The following is a 24,601-nucleotide window of genomic DNA, read 5'->3' on the forward strand; positions in this document are numbered from 1 at the left end:
CTTCAACCTAAGCTGGGCTGAGTTTTCTTCTGGGCCCTCCCCTAAGCCATAGCTGATCAGATGAGGGTGAACATTTACCTCTGGTGTGCCAACCAGATTCTTCTCCTAGGAATTTGGACTTGTGATGTAATGATGTGGGTCAGCCTCTGCTATTTGGATAAACCAAGAATATTAGAAATTCAGAAGCTGTAAGGAGGCCATGCTTTTGTATTTGCTGATATTATGAAAGTTGATCTGGAAAAGAGGTGCTTAAAAAAGAGAAGATTCCCAGTTTCTTGACAGTCAGTTTCCAGCTACCCATGAGATGGAAACTACCCTTTCTACCATGGGTTTCCTTGAGACACTGTGTTTCTTACAAAAAGTTCCCCCTTTTCACTTAAGCTAATTTTAGTGGACTTCTGTTACCTACAACCAAATACACTGTAACTAAGACCCTTTTTCTCTTTTCCCTTTTCTTCCTCTTTTTTTTGGGGGGGGGCAAACATGCAAACTGCACACACACATACACACACTTACATATTCACACACATACACCCCTATTTAAATTATAAGCCAAGAATTCTAGAACTCTATATGCTGGGTGACTTTGAGTCCCTATCCTTTGCCACTTTATCTTTATTCATTGCATCAGCTAGAATGTTTCTTAGGTATCTATAAAAACAACAAGAAATAAATGTTGGGGATCACCTGTCCCAAAAGGATTGCAATACATTATATCATTTCCCCTCTCCTCACTAGCCTCTCACTTAATAAGGAATCATACTTCCTAACTCAGTCTTACTGATATTTCTGATTTTTCACAGAGCATATGTACTTATTGAAATGAATAGCATCCAGTTCCAATGTGAGGACAGAATAGATACCTTGAAGCTGCGTGTTCTTAGCTGCCTGTTCTATGAGCAGGGATGTTGCCATCCATCTTGATGCTAACAACATATGGACAAAGTATCTTATGAATGAACTATATGTTTCACTTTTTATTCAGTTACAAAATTACAAAGATTGGAAGTGATATTCTGTGTTACAATTCACATGGCATGTGAACTTGGTAGGGTTGATTTGTTTGTTTTTACTATCTTGAAAATTGACTGATAAATGATAAAATCAATATGTTGCTCAGTTATCAAAGGTAGCTAAAGTACAGGGTAACTATGCTATCATCTGTGAGTGCTATTGTAGGTTTTTTTAGTACAGTAGATTTAACTTTTGCTGCATTCAACCATGTAAAATTTGAGGATACTCACATAATATCATCTCAGAAGACAATTACCTTAATATCCTGGGAAAAAAATAAAGGTTTTACCAAGAAATGCTATATAATATCAATTTTTTTACTTTAAGAATATAAGGCTCTAAAGGAGAGGGGTCGTGTTTGCTTCAGCAACACATATACTAAAATTGGAACGATACAGAGAAGATTGGCATGGCCCTTGTGCAAGGGTGACATGCAAATTCATGAAGCATTCCATATTTCTGAGATTGGGATTGACATATATACACTATTGATACTACATATAAAATAGATAACTAATGAGAGCCTACTGTATAGCTCAGGGAACTCTACTCAGTGCTCTATGGTGACCTAAATGGGAAGGAAATCCAAAAAAGAGGGGATATATGTATACATATAGCTGATTCATTTTGTGGTACAGTAGAAACTAACACAACATGGTAAAGCAACTATACTCCAATAAAAATTAATTTAAAAAAATAACATGTATCTTAACATATAAATACTTTGATATGACTAAACTAGGAGACATAATGAAGGGGTCAGATGTCTACTGTGGCTAAACTCTAGAAAGACATTGAAATTAAACAATGTGAGGAAAATTTGCTAAGTGTCAAATTATTTGTAAAGATAATGAGTGAAACATAAAGCCTAAAAAAGGAAAAGATCCATTCATTCAACAAATTATTATTGCGCCAAGCATTGTGTTCAACTCTGGGGTTGCACCTGAAAGGACCAATAATAATCACATTGGCAGAGAGGAAGATGAATAGCATTCCTAACAGCGTGAACAACAGAAACAAAGGTACAAACAAGGGGATATGTGGAGCATATTTTAGGGACATTAATTAGATTCACTTGTTTTTATAGGGGAATTAGAAAAGTTCTTTAAGTTTAGAAAAGATATAGAAAGCCTTGGAAATCAGGCTAAGGAATTTGGACTTCGCCTTTGAGGGCAGTGACAAGCCACTTGAATGGCAATGGCAAGCAAAATTTTGAGCAAGAAAGACATACTATCACAGAGCTTTAAGAAAATAAATCTGGTAGTGAAGGCATACTTTCAGGGTGTAGATGAAGTTGAGACTCAAGATAGATTAATTAGGGGATCATTGAAATAGTCTAAGTGTCAGATGGTAAAGGCTGGATTAGGAAGTTAGCAGCAGATAGAAATAGGGAGAGGAAAATTTGAAAGGCCTGAATTTGAGAGCTGTGATTGGATGTGAAAGAAAAGAAAGGAGAGAGTCAAAGGTTACAATGAGTTTAAGGCCTAGGTGGCTCAAAAAAATTACTGAGTCAAGACAGGAATCTAGTTTTAAGGAAATTTACGAGTTCAGTGTTAGGCATGTTGAACTGGAGACAATATGGGGCCATCCAAATGGAATTATTGGATGGATTATTTAATGGTGAAAATGATAAGGCTGAGAATATAAATTCTGAATCATATACATAAAGTATCAACTATTGTAGAGTCTGATCCCCATGCTAGGAGACATTGGGGGAAATGAAGAAAGTTAACATAGCTCTGCCCTCAAGAGTTTATAATTCCAATAGTATACTAAATGCTAAACTATGTTGTACAGTATTATAAGAGGTTAGAGAAGAGAGAAATAAATGTGGGGTAAGACAATCACTGAAGGCTTCTTAAAAGATGTGGTACTTATGTCTGAACTAAAGAAGAGCCTGAGGCTTATCTGGTGGCGCAGTGGTTGAGAGTCAACCTGCCGATGCAGGGGACACGGGTTCATGCCCTGGTCCGGGAAGATCCCACATGCTGTGGAGCGTCTAGGCTCGTGAGCCATGGCCGCTGAGCCTGCACACACGGAGCCTGTGCTCCGCAACGGGAGAGGCCACAACAGTGAGAGGCCCACGTATTGCAAAAAAAAAAAAAAAAAAAAAAAAGGAAAGAAGAACCTGTAAGACTTGTAGAATATTTTAATGATAAATATTTTATGATTTAATTTTGATAAATTAAAGAATAATGATAATCTCTTCCCAGCCAAGAAAATGAGTCTTTCTTCATAAGATTAGACCCTGCAGATGTTGGAAAACTAAAAGAATGTGACAAGGAACTTAATGAACATTAGGCACCAGGCTGAGCTACTTGATAGCACTTTTTCTATCACTTTCCTACCTGGTTTACCTTACCTCGTTTCTCAGAAAGCTCTTGGGACATCACTACAGAAAAACGCTTAATTCTCTTAACTTGTGATGCAGGATCAGAAAAAATAAATGTGTTGCCTTAAAGGGTGAAATAAGTGACTGGAAAATAAAATACAATTTTAGCAAACATTTTAGAGTGTTTACTCCTCAGAGCACTAGGCTGGGTTGAAAGGAGGAAACGTAGAGGCATATAAACATGACATATCCCCTGCTCTCAAAGGGGCTTGTGGTCTGGCAGAGATGATCATCTATACATAAGACAAAGTATATAGGATCAGAAGGAAGGCAAACGCAGCTCTGAAAGTTGTGAATCGAAATCCCTATGATATGGTGTGGAAGGAAGGGTCACTTGTGAACCCTGTTCCAGTGACAGAGTTCAGCCAGTACCAATTGGCATGCCATGTAAAATTGCAATGGGCTTATCAGTTAAAGAAAATGATTTACAAGCTGTACTCTGTGTTTTGAACTTAAGCATTTATTTCTAAATCGAGTGCAATTTGAAGAAAAATGTAAATGAAGAGCTTCTTTTATTTTAAAACTTAATTTTGGGTGATGTCATTATGCAAAGCATCAGAAATAGTCTTGAAAACGAAGAAAAAAATTCTTCATAACTCACATTTTACAACTCTAATATTTCAAGCAAAGAGTTGGATGAAAGTAAGAAAGAAAGCAAAATTCAGTAGCTTTTTGGCTGGAAAAGTTTGGCACTCTTCCATGACTTGCTTGCTGCAAGAGCCAGAATTTGATTCAGGGAGGAGCTGAAAGCTTCTCCATGCTGCTCCGGTGGCCCAGAGATTCTGGCTTTGGACAGCACCATCTGGACCAGTGTGAACGACAAAGTCAAACCTCCCACGTGCATTTGCCTGACTGGGCAAATCAACTTCAGAGCAAGGGCACAGGCTGCCTCTCAGGCTCCATCAGCTTTCTTCCTTGGTGGTGTGGATAGCTCCAAGGTGCCACTGCCATCATGAAGAGAGTAAGGCAGCTTTTCCTGTTGCCGTATATTGCAAATCATCCAATTGTGATTTGCTATTTATCCCCTTTTTTGGCAGCTATAGTTACTCAGCTTCCTGTATCATCTTCTCTTCTGTGAATCAAAGAGCTTTCCTCGCATATAAATCCTATCAAGTGTCTTCTTTGGCAATTCCTCATTAGAGGAGGTTTTTCCTGATTGTTTTATAAATGGGTGTGAATGTGGCTGGTGAGGCTGAGCTGAGCCCCACAGAATGTATTGTATCCCAAATCTTGCTTAGGATTTTAGTCTGTCAGTTATTTTAGTCATGCCTGCTTTTCTCTTTCACTACTCTTGACAAAAGTTAAAGTTCTGAGATCACTGCAATAGATTTTGAAACCAAATGAAGAGCTCATAAAGCCTATACAGTAATCTATGCTTCCATGTTCCATGTCTCCAAGAAAATCTAAATACCATCTCTAATGTCACTCTTGTTTTGTTTTGTTTTGATTTGGCCCAAGTGATTTTCCACCTAAAATCAAGCTGAGAGAGGAAGACACTCTATTGATTCTGCTGCCTGTCTAGTGCAATGGATATCTACTGACATTTTCTTTCTTTCTTTCTTTCTTTCTCTCTTTTAAATTGAAGTGTAGTTGATTTATGATGTTGTGTTGCTAATGTTTTCTTGTGCAATACAAATAACATTTTCCCTTTTTAACTAACCCCCATCTTAATAGGCAAAAGAAGATCTATTCCCAAACAAACTTGGTGCTGTTGATCAAAAGTGACAATAACATGCAACCTGCCAATTTGAATCCATTTCCAAAACACCTGTGCAAATTTCTTATACCTTGATATTTCAAATGTAGACTAGTCCAGCTAGTTCACAGGTTCCCCAAATGAGCTATATGTAAGCATTTTGAAGTCCTTGAATTGTCAGCATTTAGGCCAGAGAGAGCTCTAAGAGACTTTCTGCCCTCAGTTTATAAAACTGAATTTTAAAAATAAAACAAAAAGGCTGCCAGCTGGGTTTCTTGCTGAGCTGACTTTGCAAAAATTTGAGATTATATTTTTAACCCTAATGAGCTCTTTGTCCCAGATTGGTCAAGAATGCTCTAGTGAGTACATATGTGGCTTTAGTAAATAATCATGAAAATTTAGGGATAATGTCAGGTAAAATCACTTTATAAGAATGAAGGTAATTGTTAGTCTGAATCAATACACAGGAGAAGGTAACCCACTCTGAGTACAGATTTATAGGTAGGTTACATGCATGGGAATGTCAGAAGTTAAACAATGTCACTAGTCCAGGATATGCCTTCAGGATTAGAATAGAACTAAAGATGGCTATAATCTAATCAACTGCAATGTAATTTCTCTAAAGAATGTATGGTACTTTCCTGTATGGAGTCTATAAAAAGGAGAATTGGATAGAAAAAACTGCTTGAATTTTTTCTATTTCTTGATAGAAAAAAATGCTTGTGTTAACTAACTCTGTCCAGGAAAGACAGGCACAATATATTGCAATAATGATAATGATAATTATAGAATCATAAACATTATCATTTATTGATGTTTAAGCGATGTAATATATGTGAAGCATGTAGAACAGTGCCTGGCACAAGTACCTAAGTGTAAGCTATAATTACTATGAAGCTGTAATAGTACAATAAAACACTCTACAAAGTAATTTACAAACTTTAGTTTAAAATCTGCAGCCAGCCCACAACCCTAAGTGTTTTTACCAACCTTCAACCCTACTCCCTCCACACACCCAAATACCCTTAAAAGCTGGTCTTCCGCCATCCATCTAATTGCACAAGCCAGGACTAGGCACAATCCTGAACACCACCTTCTCCTTCATTCTTCAAATCTCATCCTTCAAGAACGTTTATTGATTTTATTTCATTTTGTTAATATATCTGTCACTAACTTCTTTGTACCTCCAGGGTCACCGCCATGGTCCAAGCCATCATTTTCTCCTTCCTAGACTATTGCAAATAGCTTCCTAACTGGTCTCCTTGTATACCAGGGGTACCAGTTGTGTACCCCTTTCTGCTATTTAAGGAGATTCTCCATAAAGTAGTCAGAGTGATCCCTTCAAAACCCAAATCTGATCACTGACATTCTCTTTACTGGCTTTCTATTGTTCTTACACTATTACTAACCAAATCATCAACTAGCCCTGCAAGGTCATGCTTAGTCTATTCCCTGCTTACCTCTCCAACCAGAAACTGTACCACTACCACTCTTGCTCCATATGCTTCAGCAACATCACTTTCTTCCAGTTCATAAAAATGTGTTTAAAATGAGGACTTGATCTGGAAAGTCGGGGAAGTCCTCCCAGAGAAAATGAGGTTTGAGCTGAGAAGCTGGAGGATAAGTATGTGTTAAGTTAATGGCAGAGCCTGGTCGGGTGGTGGTGTGGGGAAGAGTGAGAAGTAATTTGGAGAAAAGGAGACCATTCCAGGAGAAGAGAACAAGTGGCATGAGCAAAAGACCTGGAGAGGAAATGAGCTTGGTATGTTCTAGAAAAGAGAGTGTCGCTTAAGGGTAATGATCAAGAAGGAAAATAATACGAGTTGAAACCAGACAAGGGGTGGGGGTCAAAGTGTGTTGAGACTGTAGCCTACCGTAAGGAATTTGCAAATGATAATAAACAAATGAGCTAAATGATTAGACCTTCATTTTTGTAAACTACAATTTGGTTCTTACTTCAAATTTTAAAACATGAGTTTCACCCTTGTTTTAGCCAAATATAAGTGTGTGTTCTTCACTAAGTCATCAATGAAGTCTCTTGGACCTGGCTTGGTAGACAGTAGCCAAGAGGTACCAGGGTACAGAGAAAGGAATGCATTGTTGGTGGGGTTTCAGGTGCACTGGCACAACTGTGCAAGACAAGAACCTGGCCCACACTGTATGACACAAGCCAACTCTCTCCCTTTTGGATCCAATAACTATTACTCAACAGTTGAGAGAACAGAACCAACAAACAGCTTGCCTGGATTAACCAGTTGAAAGATGAACTTTTATATTGCTTTTGAAAAATAAAGTCGATTGGGGAACAACTTGGGGGCAAAGAGAAATAAACAAATTACATATTTGCAATTCTACCATGATCTATTTAAACATAGGGGCTGGAGAGGAATAATGTGTGGAAGGAAGGAGAGAAGGAAGAAAGGTGGAAGGGAGGGAGGGAAGGAGGGAGGGAGGAAGAGAAAAGAAAAAAAATAAACCCAAAGCTTTAAGTAAAGAGAAAAGGGCTTAAATAAAAAAGAGCATTTTGATTTGTTGCTTTTCAAGACTTTTCAGTGGAAGAAACAAGGATAAAGGAAAGTATCAAAATATTGTCTGAAAAACATCCCAGCATTTTCCAAAAGGCATTTTTCAACAAAGGCTTGAGACAATTTCCAATTATTCATATATTTTATCATCAAGAAAGGTAGCTTTGTTTTCCAAATTTTAAGAATAGAGAGAAACCAAGGCACTGCATTCTTGTGTAGCATATGCAAGTCACTCTTAACAGAACATGAAATGAAACAGGTTTCTTGGTGTCTCATCTACCTTAGTTCACCATTATCATGGAAAATTCCATGAGGGCAGGGAGGATCTTATCCCATTGCCATTAGTATCTACCACAGAGCATGCTACATAGTACCTGCTCAATAAATATTTGTTAAATGGCTGAGTAAACCATTCCTCCCCAGGCTCAGAAGTACCATTTGCTCTTCATTCATTGTCTGGAGTTTCTACCTATAGAGAGCAATATAGAACTTGCCAATATCAGTGTCTTAGAAACTGAATACATATCAATTTGGCAGGTTGCATTGTCCCACTTATGTTTTAGAAAGTAAGTTTCTTCTTAGACATCTGTTTGCTTAAAACTCTTGGGTTTTCTTAATGGTAGTATTTAAAGACAGTTATTTTTAGTTGACATTTTCCATTTTAACAAGGAATGAGCATAACATGCATGATTGCACTACACTGTCTTTGCACTCATATAAGGGAGGTCATGGGCTCTGGCTTCTGCTGGTGAAGTAGGTGTCTGGATTAATCTGAGTTTAGCTGGTCATGCCCTTCCAAGTGTCCACATTCTACCTACCCTTCACACAGCAGATTAAGAGCCATCTCACTATATTCCATGCTAAATTCTACCTTGTTTGTGTTTGAAGAATAGATTTTTTTAGCTATCAAAGTGGTATACTCTAGCATATATTCTAATTTGTTAATCCTTGTGTGAAATACAGGTTGTTGACCTATCATTCAGATGGTGATTCAGTATATATTAACCTCCCATCAATGTGCTGAAGGCAACGTCAGGCACTTTTATACACTTTGCCTTATTAATCCTCTCAACAACTTTGTGAATAGGTGTTGTTACTCCATTACCACAAATGAGTAAACTGAGTTTCAAGGGAGGTGTATAATTTGCACATAGTCATACAAAGGGGCATTCCAAGCTTCTGGAATTATTGTTGCCTTGGCAACCATATCATTCTTCTCAAATGAAGCTTCTTGTATTCATTTTATACTATGACTAAAACAATGCATATTAATGACAGAAGTATCTTAACATAGAAACAAGAAAAAGGGAAAAGGAAAAATAAGAACAAAAAGCAACCATAATAAAAACTGTTTAGAGACAACTGCTGGAAATGACTTGCTATATGTTTTTCAGGGATTTTTCTATGTATATTTTTAAGGAGTCAGACTTTGGATAGTTTTATAATACTTTTTTTTCAATTAACAATTATGATCGGGGCTTCCCTGGGTGGTCCAGTGGTAAACAATCTGCCTTCCAGTGCAGGAGATGGGGGTTTGATCCCTGATTGGGCAACTAAGCCAACATGCCACAATTAGAGAGAGAAAACCACACCTGCAACTAGAGAGATACCCTTGTGCCACAACGAAGACCTGACACAGCCAAAAAAAAACCAAAAACAAACAAACAAAAAAAAACAATTATGATCATATATTATTCCAATAAAAAAGACTACATCATAATTTTAATGGCTGCCTTATATTCCATCTCATGGATCTGCCATAATTTATTTAATCAATCCTCCTTTTTCTATACTTATAAGCTGTTTCCAATGTTTTACTGTAACAAATCATGCGGCAAAGAAATTCATTACAACTCTGTTTTTACCCACATCTTTATTAATTTATTTGAAATAAATTCCTACAGTGGAATTTCTGGATCAAAAAGCATGCACATTTTGCAGTTTGTTTGCTTGTTTTGATATATATTCACTGTGTCTCTTAATTTGAGCCCAGGACTAAAGCCCAAGCCAGGGGAGACATATTTCAAAGAGGAAGAAATGTTTCCATGTTTCTCTTCTGCTTTCTTATGATTATCCAAGCCTCACCTGAATTGTTATCATTCCCTAGTCATCACTTCTTCCAGTCACTTGCAGTCTCTGCATTCGTACTTTGCCAGTAATTCGCTTAAGACAGCCAAGAGGGCAGAGCTAGAATCTGACTAATGTCTCAGTATTAATGATGACTGGTCACAGGGAGCCACACAACTATGAGGAGGCAGATATATAATTATTAGCATTTGGTAGCTGAATGAATCTTTCTGAAATAGGAACCTCTGAGTCCAATAATTCAACTACTTAAACTTTAATTCTATTTTCTTTCCAGTCCTTTAGATTTTTCTTTCGATTATGATTCTTACTTTCAGTCACTGGTCCCTAATACATTTTTTTAAAAAATCATTAGGGGAGCAGCTGCTGCAGCTGGCAGGTGGGGTGGGGGACGGCCGAGCTGACCACACACAGACCCGGGGCGGCGGCACTGCGTCCCCAGGGCAGCCGGCGCCGGGGACATGCGCTGATTCGATCCCTCCGGAGAAGAAATAAGAGACCTCGGAGGAAGATGGCGGAAGAGTAAGACGCGGAGATCACCTTCCTCCCCACAGATACATCAGAAATTCATCTACACGTGGAACAACTCCTACAGAACACCTACTGAACACTGACAGAAGACCTCAGACCCCCCAAAAGGCAAGAAACTCCCCCACATACCTGGGTAGGGCAAAAGAAAAAAAAGAATAAACAGAGACAATAGCATAGGGACGGGACCTGCACCAGTGGGAGGGAGCCGTGAAGGAGGAAAGGTTTCCACACACTAGAAGACCCTTCGCGGGCGGAGACTGTGGGTGGCGGAGGGGGAAAGCTTCGGAGTAGCAGAGGAGAGCACAGCAACAGGGGTGTGGGGGCCAAAGCGGAGAGATTCCGGCACAGAGGATCGGTGCCCTCAGGCACACACCAGCCCGAGAGGCTTGTCTGCTTGGCCGCCGGGGCGGGAGGGGCTGGGAGCTGAGGCTCGGGTATCGGCTTTCAGTCGGAGCGCAGGGAGAGGACTGGGGCTGGCGGCAGGAAGAGAGCCTGAAGGGGTTAGTGCACCACGGCTAGCCAAGAGGGAGTCCGGGGAAAGGGTCTGGAGCTGCCGAAGAGGCAAGAGACTTTTTTCCCTTTTGTTTCCTGGTGCACGAGGAGAGGGCATTAAGAGGGCTGCTTGGGGAAGCGCCGGAGACAGGCGCGAGCCGCGGCTAAAGGCGCGGACCTCGGAGATGGGCGTGGGACGCTGGGGCTGCTGCTGCCGCCGCCGCCGCAGGACCTTTGTGCGAGCGCGGGTCACTGTCCGCCCCTCCTTCCAGGGGGCCTGTGCACCCCAACACTGCCGGGGCACCGGGACCCGGGGACGGCTTTCCCGGGAAAGCGCACGGAGCACCTTGGGCTGCTGCAACGTCACGCCGGACTCTGCCGCCGCAGGCCTGCCCCACACTGCACGCCCCTCCCTCCCCTCTGCCTGAGTGAGCCAGAGCCCCTGAATCAGCGGCTCCTTTAAACCCGTCCTGTCTGAGCGAAGAACGGACGCCCTCTGGCGACCTACGCGCAGAGGCGGGGCCAGGTCCAAGGCTGAGACCCGGGAGCTGTGAGAGCAGAGACAGGGAAATCTCTCTGTGCAGCCTCGGAGGCAGCGGATTAAAGCTCCATGGTCCATTTGATGTGCCCTGCGTCTGTGGAGTGCATGAATGGACAGCGAATCATCCCAAATTGAGGAAGTGGACTTTGAGGACAAGATTTAAGACTTTCCCCCCTTTTCCTCTTTTTACAACGAATTAACCAAAATTAAGGAGGTGGACTTAGAGAGCAAGATTTCAGACTTCTCGCCCTTTTCCTCTTTTTACAACGAATTATCCCAAATTGAGGAGGTGGACTTGGAGAGCAAGATTTTTGATGTTTCCCCCTGCTCTCTTTTTGTGAATGTGTATGTGTAATCTTCTGTGTAAGATTCTCTCTGTATAGCTTTGCTATATATGTCCCAGGGTTGTATCTGTCCATTTCTTTTTTTTCCAATAATTACTTTTTAATTTTAATAACGCTACTATATTTCATACTTTATTCTATTTTACTTTACCTGCTCTTTCTTTTTTTCCTACCTTCCCTTCCTCCCTCGCTCCGCTCCTCCTTTCCTTCTTTCTTTTTCTTTCCTCCCTCCCTCCCTCCCACCCTTCTTCTTTCCATTTTCTTTTTCTTCCCTTCCTCCCTCCCTCCCTCCTGTCTTTCTTTCTTTCCTTCCTCCCTCCCTCCCTCCCTTATTCCATTCACTCTTCCTTTTGCTTTCATTCCTCCCTCCCTCCCTCCTTTCTTTCTTTCTTTCTTTCCATCCTTCCTCCCTCCCTCCTTTCTTTCTTTCTTCCTTCCTTCCTTCCTTTCTTCCCTTCTTCCTTTCTTTCCCTCTCTCTTTCTTTCTTCTACTAATTCTTTCTTTCTACTTTTTCTCCCTGTTATTCTGAGCCGGGTGGATGAAAGGCTCTTGGTGCTGCAGCCAGGAGTCAGTGCTGTGCCTCTGAAGTGGGAGAGCCAACTTCAGGACACGGGTCCACAAGAGACCTCCCAGCTCCACATAATATCAAGCAGCGAAAATCTCCCAGAGATCTCTATCTCAACACCAGAACCCAGCTTCAGTCAACGACCAGCAAGCTACAGTGCTGGTCACCCTATGACAAGCAACTAGCAAGGCAGGAACACAACCCCACCCATTAGCAGAGAGGCTACCTAAAAACATAATAAGGCCACAGGCACCCCAAAACACACCACCAGACGTGGACCTGTCCACCAGAAAGACAAGATCGAGCCTCAACCACCAGAACACAGGCATTAGTCCCCCCACCAGGAAGCCTACACAACCTACTGAAACAACCTTAGCCACTGGGGACAGACACCAAAAACAACGGGAACTACGAATCTGCAGCCTGCAAAAAGGAGACCCCAAACACAGTAACATAAGCAAAATGAGAAGAAAGAAAAACACACAGCAGGAGAAGGAGCAAGATAAAAACCTACCAGACCTAACAAATGAAGAGGTAATAGGCAGTCTACCTGAAAAAGAATTCAGAATAATGATAGTAAAGCTGATCCAAGATTCTATTTCCAAGATCCAAAATCTTGGAAATAGAATAGACAAAATGCAAGAAACAGTTATCAGGGAACTAGAAGAACTAAAGATGAATCAAGCATCGATTAAAAACACAATAAATGAAATGAAAACTACTCTAGATGGGATCAATAGCAGAATAACTGAGGCAGAAGAACGGATAAGTGAGGTGGAAGATAAAATAGTGGAAATAACTGATGCAGAGCAAAATAAAGAAAAAAGAATGAAAAGAACAGAGGACAGTCTCAGAGACCTCTGGGACAACATTAAACGCACCAACGTTCGAATTATAGGGGTTCCAGAAGAAGAAGAGAAAAAGAAAGGGACTGAGAAAATATTTGAAGAGATTATAGTTGAAAACTTCCCTTATATGGGAAAGGAAATAGTTAATCAAGTCCAGGAGGCACAGAGAGTCCCATACAGAATAAATCCAAGGAGAAATACGCCAAGACACATATTAATCAAACTGTCAAAAATTAAACACAAAGAAATCATATTAAAAGCAGCAAGAGAGAAAAAAAACAAATAACACACAAGGGAATCCCCATCAGGATAACAGCTGATCTCTCAGCAGAAACTCTACAAGCCAGAAGGGAGTGGCAGGACATAATTAAAGTGATGAAGGAGAGAAACCTGCAACCAAGATTACTCTACCCAGCAAGGATCTCATTCAGATTTGATGGAGAAATTAAAACGTTTACAGAGAAGCAAAAGCTGAGAGTTCAGCACCACCGAACCAGCTTTACAACAAATGCTAAAGGAACTTCTCTAGGCAAGAAACACAACAGAAGGAATATACCTACAATAACGAACCCAAAGCAATTAAGGAAATGGGAATAGGAACATACATATCAATAATTACCTTAAATGTAAATGGACTAAATGCTCCCACCAAAAGACACAGAGTGGCTAGATGGAAACAAAAACAAGACCCATATATATGCTGTCTACAAGAGACCCACTTCAGACCTAGAGACACATACAGATTGAAAATAAGGGGATGGAAAAAGATATTCCATGCAAATGGAAATCAAAAGAAAGCTGGAGTAGCAATTCTTATATCAGACAAAATAGACATTAAAATAAAGACTACTAGAAGAGACAAAGAAGGACACTACATAACGATAAAGTGATCGATCCAAGAAGAAGATATAACAATTGTAAATATATATGCACCCAACATAGGAGCACCTCAATACATAAGGCAAATACTAACAGCCATAAAAGGGGAAATCGACAGTAACACAATCATAGTAGGGGACTTTAACACCCCACTTTCACCAATGGACAGATCATCCAAAATGAAAATAAATAAGGAAACAGAAGCTTTAAATGATACATTAAACAAGATGGACTTAGTTGATATTTATAGGACATTCCATCCAAAAACAACAGAATACACATTTTTCTCAAGTGCTCATGGAACATTCTCCAGGATAGATCATATCTTGGGTCACAAATCAAGCCTTGGTAAATTTAAGAAAATTGAAATTGTATCAAGTATCTTTTCCGACCACAATGCTACGAGACTAGACACCAATTACAGGAAAAGATCTGTAAAAAATACAAACACATAGAGGCTAAACAATATACTACTCAATAACGAAGTGATCACTGAAGAAATCAAAGAGGAAATTAAAAAATACCTAGAAACAAATGACAATGGAGACACGACGACCCAAAACCTATGGGACGCAGCAAAAGCAGTTTTAAGGGGGGAGTTTATAGCAGTACAATTCCACCTTAAGAAACAGGAAACATCTCGAGTAAACATCCTGACCCTGCACCTAAAGCAATTAGAGAAAGAAGAACAAAAAAACCCCAAATTTAGCAGAAGGAAAGAAATCATAAAGATCAGATCAGAAATAAATGAAAAAGAAATGAAGGAAACGATAGCAAAGATCAACCAAACTAAAAGCTGGTTCTTTGAGAAGATAAACAAAATTGACAAACCATTAGCCAGACTCATCAAGAAAAGAAGGGAGAAGACTCAATTCAATAGAGTTAGAAATGAAAAAGGAGAAGTAACAACTGACACTGCAGAAATACAAAAGATAATGAGAGATTACTACAAGCAACTCTATGCCAATAAAATGGACAACCTGGAAGAAATGGACAAATTCTTAGAAAGGCACAACCTGCCAAGACTCAATCAGGAAGAAATAGAAAATATGAATAGACCAATCACAAGCACTGAAATTGAAACTGTGATTAAAAATATTCCAAAAAACGAAAGCCGAGGACCAGATGGCTTCACAGACGAATTCTGTCAAACATTTAGAGAAGAGCTAACACCCATCCTTCTCAAACTCTTCCAAACAATATCAGAGGAAGGAACACTCCCAAACTCATTCTACGAGGCCACCATCACCTTGATACCAAAACCAGGCAAGGATGTCACAAAGAAAGAAAACTACAGGCCAATATCACTGATGAACATAGATGCAAAAATCCTCAACAAAATACTAGCAAACAGAATCCAACAGCACATTAAAAGGATCATACACCATGATCAATTGGGGTTTATTCCAGGAATGCAAGGATTCTTCAATATATGCAAATCAATCAACGTGATACACCATATTAACAAGTTGAAGGAGAAAAACCATATGATCATCTCAATAGATGCAGAGAAAGCTTTCGACAAAATTCCACACCCATTTATGATAAAAACCCTGCAGAATGTAGGCATAGAGGGAACTTTCCTCAAAATAATAAAGGCCATATATGACAAACCCACAGCCAACATTGTCCTCAATGGTGAAAAACTGAAACGATTTCCACTAAGATCAGGAACAAGACAAGGCTGCCCACTCTCACCACTCTTATTCAACCTAGTTTTGGAAGTTTTAGCCACAGCAATCAGAGAAGAAAAGGAATCCAAATCGGAAAAGAAGAAGTAAAGCTGTCACTGTTTGCAGATGACATGATACTATACATAGAGAATCCTAAAGATGCTACCAGAAAACTACTAGAACTAATCAATGAATTTGGTAAAGTTGCAGGATACAAAATTAATGCACAGAAATCTCTGGCATTCCTGTACACTAATGATGAAAAATCTGAAAATGAAATCAAGAAAACACTCCCATTTACCATTGCAACAAAAAGAATAAAATATCTAGGAATAAACCTACCTAAGGAGATAAAGACATTTATGCAGAAAATTATAAGACACTGATGAAAGAAATTAAATATGATACAAATAGATGGAGAGATATACCATGCTCTTGGATTGGAAGAATCAATATTGTGAAAATGACTCTACTACACAAAGCAATCTACAGATTCAATGCAATCCCTATCAAACTACCACTGGCATTTTTCACAGAACTAGAACAAAAAATTTCAAAATTTGTTTGGAAAAACAAAAGACCCTGAATAGCCAAAGCAATCTTGAGAACGAAAAACGGAGCTAGAGGAATCAGGCTCCCTGACTTCAGACTATACTACAAAGCTACAGTAATCAAGACAGTGTGGTACTGGCATAAAAACAGCAAGATAGATCAATGGAACAGGATAGAAAGCCCTGAGATAAACCCACGCACATATAGTCAACTTATCTTTGATAAAGGAGGCAGGAATATACAGTGGAGAAAGGACAGCCTCTTCAATAAGTGGTGCTGGGAAAACTGGACAGGGACATGTAAAAGTATGAGATTAGATCATTCCCTAACACCATACACAAAAATAAGCTCAAAATGGATTAAAGACCTAAATGTAAGGCCAGAAACTATCAAACTCTTAGAGGAAAACATAGGCAGAACACTCTATGACATAAATCACAGCAAGATCCTTCTGGACCCACCTCCTAGAGAAATGGAAATAAAAACAAAGATAAACAAATGCGACCTGATGAAACTTCAAAGCTTTTGCACAGCAAAGGAAACCATAAACAAGACCAAAAGACAACCCTCAGAATGGGAGAAAATATTTGCAAATGAAGCAACTGACAAAGGATTAATCTCCAAAATTTATAAGCAGCTCATGCAGCTCAATAGCAAAAAAACAAACAACCCAATCCAAAAATGGGCAGAAGATCTAAATAGGCATTTCTCCAAAGAAGATATACAGACTGCCAACAAACACATGAAAGAATGCTCAACATCATTAATCATTAGAGAAATGCAAATCAAAACTACAATGAGATATCATCTCACACCAGTCAGAATGGCCATCATCAAGAAATCTAGAAACAATAAATGCTGGAGAGGGTGTGGAGAAAAGGGAACACTCTTGCACTGCTGGTGGGAATGTGAATTGGTACAGCCACTATGGAGAATATTATGGAGGTTCCTTTAAAAACTAAAAATAGAACTACCATATGACCCAGCAATCCCACTACTATGCATATACCCTGAGAAAACCATAATTCAAAAAGAGACATGTACCAAAATGTTCATTGCAGCTCTATTCACAATAGCCCAGAGCTGGAAACAACCTAAGTGTCCATCATCGGATGAATGGATAAAGAAGATGTGGCACATATATACAATGGAATATTACTCAGCCATAAAAAGAAACGAAACTGAGCTCTTTGTAATGATGTGGATAGACCTAGAGTCTGTCATACAGAGTGAAGTAAGTCAGAAAGAGAAAGACAAATACCGTATGCTAACACATATATATGGAATTTTTAAAAAATGTCATTAAGAACCTAGGGGTAAAACAGGAATAAAGACACAGACCTACTTGAGAATGGACTTGAGGATATGGGGAGGGGGAAGGGTAAGCTGTGACAAAGCGAAAGAGAGACATGGACATATATACACTACCAAACGTAAGGTAGATAGATAGTGGGAAGCAGCCGCAGAGCACAGGGAGATCAGCTCGGTGCTTTGTGACCCCCTGGAGGGGTGGGATGGGGAGGGTGGGAGGGAGGGAGATGCATGAGGGAAGGGATTTGGGAACAGATGTATATGTATGACTGATTCACTTTGTTATAAAGCCGAAACTAATAAAAAAATCATTAGACTTTTTTTTCTTACATTTTTTTTCTTGGGAGGAAATGTGTTAGCAGAATATCTACAAATACAGTTCAGGTTAAGTGATTTCATCCTCAATGTTGAAATGCAATTAGGACTTAAAATAGCCTGTAAGAAATGCCATATTTCAGTAACTGTGAGTAGAGGAAAACAGCCTATATTTGAAAATGAATTCATTGCTGACACATGAAAGGAGTTTATTTGATGCTTTCACATCTCCATTAAAGGCCTGATTGGAGAACAGTATGGAGGTTCCTTAAAAAACTAAAAATAGAACTACCATGCAACCCAGCAATCCCACTACTGGGCATACACCCTGAGAAAACCATAATTCAAAAAGAGTCATGTACCACAATGTTCATTGCAGTTCTATTTACAATAGCCAGGACATGGAAGCAATCTAAGTATCCGTCGACAGATGAATGGATAAAGAAGATGTGGCACATATATACAATGGAATATTACTCAGCCATAAAAAGAAATGAAATTGAGTTATTTTCAGTGAGATGGATGGACCTAGAGTCTATTATACAGAGTTAAGTAAGTCAAAAAGAGAAATATAAATACTGTATGCAAACACATATATAGAGAATCTTAAAAAAAATGGTTCTGAAGAACCTAGGGGCAGGACAGGAATAAAGACGCAGATGTAGAGAATGGATTTGAGGACACGGGGAGGGGGAAGGGTAAACTGGGACGAAGTGAAAGGGGTGCATGGACTTATGTATACTAACAAATGTAAAATAGATATCTAGTGGGAAGCAGCCACATAGCACAGGGAAATCAGCTCGGTGCTTTGTGACCACCTAGAGGGGTGTGATAGGGAGTGTGGGAGGGAGACGCAAGAGGGAGGAGATATGGGGATATATGTATATGCATAGCTGATTCACTTTGTTATAAAGCAGAAACTAACACACCATTGTAAAGAAATTATACTCCAATAAAGATGTTTTTTTAAAAAAAAGGCCTGATTGACTGGCGTCACAACCCTTTTGGGTCATTTCTTTTGTTAATGGGAAAGTCTCCCCTCTTTAGCACATTAATAAATGAATGATCATAATGAAGGTCTAGACTCTAAAGCACAAACCCAGGAACACCCAGATATATTTTGATTGCTTCAGGGCAATTCTTGTTACAATAAATAATATTAAAATACTGTCTCTATAGAGAGACAAATACAAAGAAGGCCGGACTGCAGTTAAAGCCTCTATCAAGCTGGACTCACCGCTGCTGTGTCTAACACAACAGGATGCTTAGCATCATCTGTTGCAGCAGGATTTCATGTGCATCCAGATTTCCCTGTCAATAGTCTGAATAGCAACTCTTTCTCAATTAAGGTGATATTTTTATTTTATTTTTTTTTTTATTTTTATTTTTTTTTTGCGGTATGCGGGCCTCTCACTGTTGTGGCCTCCCCCGTTGCGGAGCACAGGCTCCGGACGCGCAGGCTCCGGACGCGCAGGTTCAGCGGCCATGGCCCACGGGCCCAGCCACTCCGCGGCATATGGGATCCTCCCAGACCGGGGCACGAACCCGTATCCCCTGCATCGGCAGGCGGACTCTCAACCACTTGCGCCACCAGGGAGGCCCAAGGTGATATTTTTAAACCATGATAGTGTACAAAAAAATAAGCTGTATAGAATATGGAAGCAAGATTTCCAGAAAATGCCCTTTGCAACCCTTTCTCCCTCTCCGTTTCTAGAATCAAATCTTTATTTTGAATTCTGGTCACCTCCCTCCTGGGTAACTACAGTCGTCTAGCAATCCTCCCTACATCCAAATGCATTCCACTACAATAAATCCTGTAACTCAAGCGATGCCATAAATACCTAATCTCTGGTATATTACTGACATACAAAAGTGAGAAATCATAAAGGAAAGTGGAAAATTAAAACAGTCAAGGAAGATGGGAGTTGAATATTGAGGAGGAGGCATGATTTGAATGGGTAAGAGGAAACGAAATTTGTGTCTACCCTAGCACACAACAGTGCCCCATTCTACCCTGACTAGATGGCCCATATGGCCCATGCTGGGAATCTCCCTGAGAAAGATTGAGAGAGAAGGAGAGATTGATTTGACTGCAGTTCCCTGCTAGGTTTCTAAGCCAAGACTTATTTAAGGAACAGCCTGGAGAACATCCACTTTGAAGGAACAGCTTAATACTATGAACTTTCTCCCCACCCCTGGTCCTCTCATCCATGTCTGGGGCTCAACACTTCGGGAGACCTCAGGCAAGTTCCTCCATCTCTCTAGCCAGTGTTCTCCCTTCAAGCTTTGCCACAAGACCATAGTGAGAAAAATTGTTAGCAAAAATTCTGAAAGCAACCTAAATGTAAAGAGCCCAGCAAATTTTCAGTGTCTCAAATGTTAGAAAAGCATGTGCACATTGACCATTCCAGTCTCTCTTTAGAGACTCCTTTCATTCAGAATTAAAGGAGGGAGGAGGAAGGAGACTGGTTGAGGAAGTTAATCTCTGGATTTTCCTTACAGCATTCTCAGCAGTGCTGTGGATGTATCTATGTATGTCTGTGTGTCTGGTTTTGTGTCTTAAGTTGAACACTTTTCTAGAAAACACAGGGTAGCAATTAAGAACCTAGAGTTTTTCATCAGATAGAAATGGGATTGAACCAAAGCTCTTCCATTTAATAGGTATATAGCTTATCAGAAACACTTAACCCCCTAAGCTTTAGTTTTCTCATCTGTGAACTGTAAATAATAGTACCTACCTCATAGAATTACTGTGAAATCTAAATGTTATAACCTACATAGAGTACATATGATAGTGCCTGGGCCCAAAGTCAGCAGTTAATAAATTACTGCTGTTGCTGCTGTGGCTGCTGTTATTATTATTATTCCCGTTCTTATTTTCTTAGTCACTAGACACATAAAATGCCTTTTTCCAGTCCCCTCCCACACAGTGTTGGGAGGGCAGGTAATGAAAGTCTCTGACTTATTAGAGGATATATGTTACAATCAACTATTGAGCTTAGTAGGGTAGCTGATTCATTGTCTCAATATTGTACATTTGGTTATGTTCTATTTTAATTTCCTGGAAACAGCTCATCCCTTGCCCAGAGCACCAGCATCCTAGAACATTCATTCATCAGATGTGTCTTGAGCACCTGGTACATACTGGGCATGTGCTATGCCCTGGAGATACAATTGTAAGCAGGGTGCCCATGGTGCCTATCTTTGAAGAGTTGCCAGTTTGATTTTGTTTATTAAGAGGAAGGGTGGTGTGAATAGAGAGAGAGATGGATATGGTATGTTCTATGACAGAAATTAGCAGCCAATGTTAAGAAAGTAAGAGCATAGCACAGCCTAGGTGACGTGTCAGGGAAGGCTTTCCAGGGTAACTGTCTCTAGACCTATGTCTTAATGTGTATATAGAAATTATATCCAGAGAGATGGGATATAATTTCTGTTATTCCTGACAGATCTAGCAAAATGTGCAAAGATGTATGTTATGAAAGACCAGAGCACATAAAGAAATAGCAAGTAGATCAGTATGATTGAAGAATAGGAAAAGGATGGGGGTGGGGGGCAGGGAAGGACAGTAGGACTTGGGAGGTAAGTAGGGGCCAAATCATGAAGGTCCTTAGGAGCCAGTTTAATGAGTTTGTTTATTATTCTGAAGAAAATAGGAAGTTATGTTGAAGTGGCTTAAGCACCCTGACATCAGGGTGGAAAACGCAGTGTTAGAGGGAAAAAATTATAAACCTGGGCTTCCCTGGTGGCACAGTGGTTGAGAGTCCGCCTGCCAATGCAGGGGACATGGATTCGTGCCCCAGTCTGGGAAGATCCCACATGCCGCAGAGAGGCAGGACCCGTGAGCCATGGCCCCTGAGCCTGTGTGTCCGGAGCCCGTGCTCCGCAAGGGGAGAGGCCACAACAGTGAGAGGCCCGCGTATGGCAAAAAAAAAAAAAAAAAAAAAAAAAAAAAATTATAAACCTGTATACCAGTAAGGAAGCTATTGCAATAACCCAGGAGTGAACAGATGAGGCCTGAAAATAATGGCAGTGGTGTTAGAGAGGAGAGAACACATTGAGTAGAGAGTTAAGAAGTAGAATCAACAGGGTTAGATATGTCACTTCTAACCATAGCTTTGTTTTAGTACAGTTAACAAATCCTTACTGAGCACCTATTCATTCTATTTATACAGAAATGAACAAAGCACCACAGTCTTGCTTCCTGATAGAGGAGATGAGACATACACAACATGCCTAAGGTATGAGAGAAGGGCAGGAGTGGAGCTACAAGCTAAGAGCTGTAGGAGTGGTGAGGAAGGCAGCATCATTTCTACTTGTGATTTGTAACATTAGAGAGAAGCAAGGTGGAGGAGATGTTATCTAACTTAGTTTACACAGACTAATGCATAAACCAGAAAGTCAGGGTTTGAAAAAACAAATTTTTTGGTTATAAAAAATATTCCAGAAGAATTAAACAATGTCTTAGTTTCTCTGATGAAGAAAAATATATTAAGGTAAGCTTTTTATTATTACCAGGAGGTTGCCAAGTGAGTATGGAACCAGAATCGATAGAATTAACTGGATCATCTTATTAGCTGTGGTCTGAATGTTTGCATCTCTCCGAAATTCATGTATTGAAAACCTAATGGCCAAGGTGAAGGTATTAGGAGGTGGGGCCTTTGGGAGGTGGTTAGGTCATGAAGACAAAGCCCTCATGAATATGATTAGTGCTCTTATAAAAGAAGCCCCTTAGAGCTAACTTACCCCTTCCACCATGTGAGGACACAACAAGAAGTCTGTGACCTGGAAGATGATCCTCACAAGAACCCGAGCATGAGGACACCCTGATCTTAGACTTCCAGCCTCCAGAACTGGAGAAATCAATTTCTGTTGTTTATAAGCCACCCAGTCTCTGGTATTTTGTTATAGCATCCAGAACAAACTAAGACAGCTACTATCTTTAAATTTGGGGAAAGCCATCCTGAAGCAGTGAGATCTAGAGGATAAATAAGAATCACCCACACAAAGATGGAGGAAAGAGTGTTCCAGACAGAGGAGACAGCATGACTGAAGGCCATGATGTGAGATATAGTTCAGTGTGAACTGAAAGAAGTCTAACACATGACTGGGGAGGAGAGAGTGATGGGGAGAGCACTGAGAGATGGGACTGAACCTGAGAAGCCTTGTAAGATTTTGGACTTCACCCTCAAGGCAACTGCAATTGGCTGAAGTGTTTTAAGGATGGGTCTGACCGCATCATTTTTTCACTTTAAGATCACTCTGCCTGCAGATTGGAGGTGGATTTGAAAGGAAACAAAACTGGAGGTGGGGAGACCAGACAGGAAGCTCTTGTAGTATTCCAGGCAAGAAGTGACAGTGAGTCGTGACAGAGAATATGGAGAGAAATATTTAGATAGCAGAATAGATAAAAGTTGGCAAGTGACTGAATAAAGGGTGTGGAGTGAATGTATGTTGAATCCCGTGTATTTGGCTTGAGTAACTGGGCGGATGGTGATGCTATTCACTGGTACAGGAGACACCGGAACAGAAACAGACAAACAGGATGGAAAAGATAATGGGTTCTGTTTGGGACAGGTTGCGTTTCAGTTGCTTGTGTGAAATCCAAATGGAAATGCCAAGTTGGCAGTTGAATATGTAGATCGTGGGCTCAGAGTGGAGGGCTAGGCTAACAAGCTCTCTTTCAGAGATGTGGGCACACTAATTACACTTCACTTACTGCTACGGATAGTTAATATCGTCTATTTTGAACTCATCTTAATTATTTTCTCTCATAGAAGATAATCTTATCTAATGCTTATTGACTGGTTTCAGTAATCAGAAAGGCCATCATGGACAAGGTGGCATTTGATCTGGACCTCTGAAAGGAAAAGATGGTGACAAGAAAAGAGGGTATTTGAGGCAAAGAGGAGAGAGACAGAAAAACAACTGTTCAGGGAAGATGAGTCTTCCAAATTGACTATAGCATGAGGATGATATATGCATTCAAGTGACTGTGCCAGAGGAATGTACAGTTGAATAAGGGTTGAGGTCTGCACTCCTTTAAGAAGCCATCCTTCAATCCCCGGGCTGAGTTACAAGCATGTCTTCTGTGCTTCCTGAGTACCCTCTGCTCAGTCTCGTTATTGGACTTAGCCACATTATACTGAAAGTATTTATTTCTTGTGTCAGTCTTCTCCAATATAACAAGAATTCTTCATATTCACCATGTTATCCCCATGCCTAGCACAGGCACTCATCATGGTAAGTACTCAATGAATGTTCATTGGAACGAACTGAACTGCAACCAAGGAGCTTACAGTCTAGTGGGGAAAATGTGGAAGCTAAAGCGGCAAAGAAACATATTTCAGAGAGATCTAAGTGTCAAGAGAAAGTGTTGGGATTATATTGGTAGGCAACAGGGTGTCAAGGAAAGTTTTTTTTTTTTTTTTTTTTTTTTTCCGTACGCGGGCCTCTCACTGTTGTGGCCTCTCCCGTTGCGGAGCACAGGCTCCGGATGCGCAGGCTCAGCGGCCATGGCTCACGGGCCCAGCCGCTCCGCGGCATATGGGATCCTCCCAGACCGGGGCACGAACCCGTATCCCCTGCATCGGCAGGCGGACTCTCAACCACTGCGCCACCAGGGAGGCCCAAGGAAAGTTTTTGAAGCTGATTTTGAAACAATCAAAGTGTGTTTTGAAAATATTGATCTAATAGCCACGTTTAGAATGCATTGGAGGAGGAAAGATTTAAGTCAAAAGGGTACATAGCACAGCCAGCTGACTCATAGTAGGTACTCAGTAAACATTAATGAAAAAATGGATAAAAGTCAGGGACAGAAAATAAGGAATAGATGCA

General features: G+C 40.3%; 1 non-coding gene across 1 annotated transcript; it reads left to right on the forward strand.

Moving 5' to 3' along the window:
• Positions 1 to 1,368: 1,368 nt before the first annotated feature.
• On the forward strand, positions 1,369 to 1,475 carry LOC132482839 (U6 spliceosomal RNA). Its single transcript, XR_009531001.1, has one exon. It is a non-coding gene; the product is annotated as a U6 spliceosomal RNA (small nuclear RNA).
• The last annotated feature ends 23,126 nt before the right edge of the window (positions 1,476 to 24,601 follow it).

Source organism: Mesoplodon densirostris, chromosome X, assembly GCF_025265405.1.
Source record: "Mesoplodon densirostris isolate mMesDen1 chromosome X, mMesDen1 primary haplotype, whole genome shotgun sequence".
Lineage (NCBI taxonomy): Eukaryota > Metazoa > Chordata > Mammalia > Artiodactyla > Ziphiidae > Mesoplodon > Mesoplodon densirostris.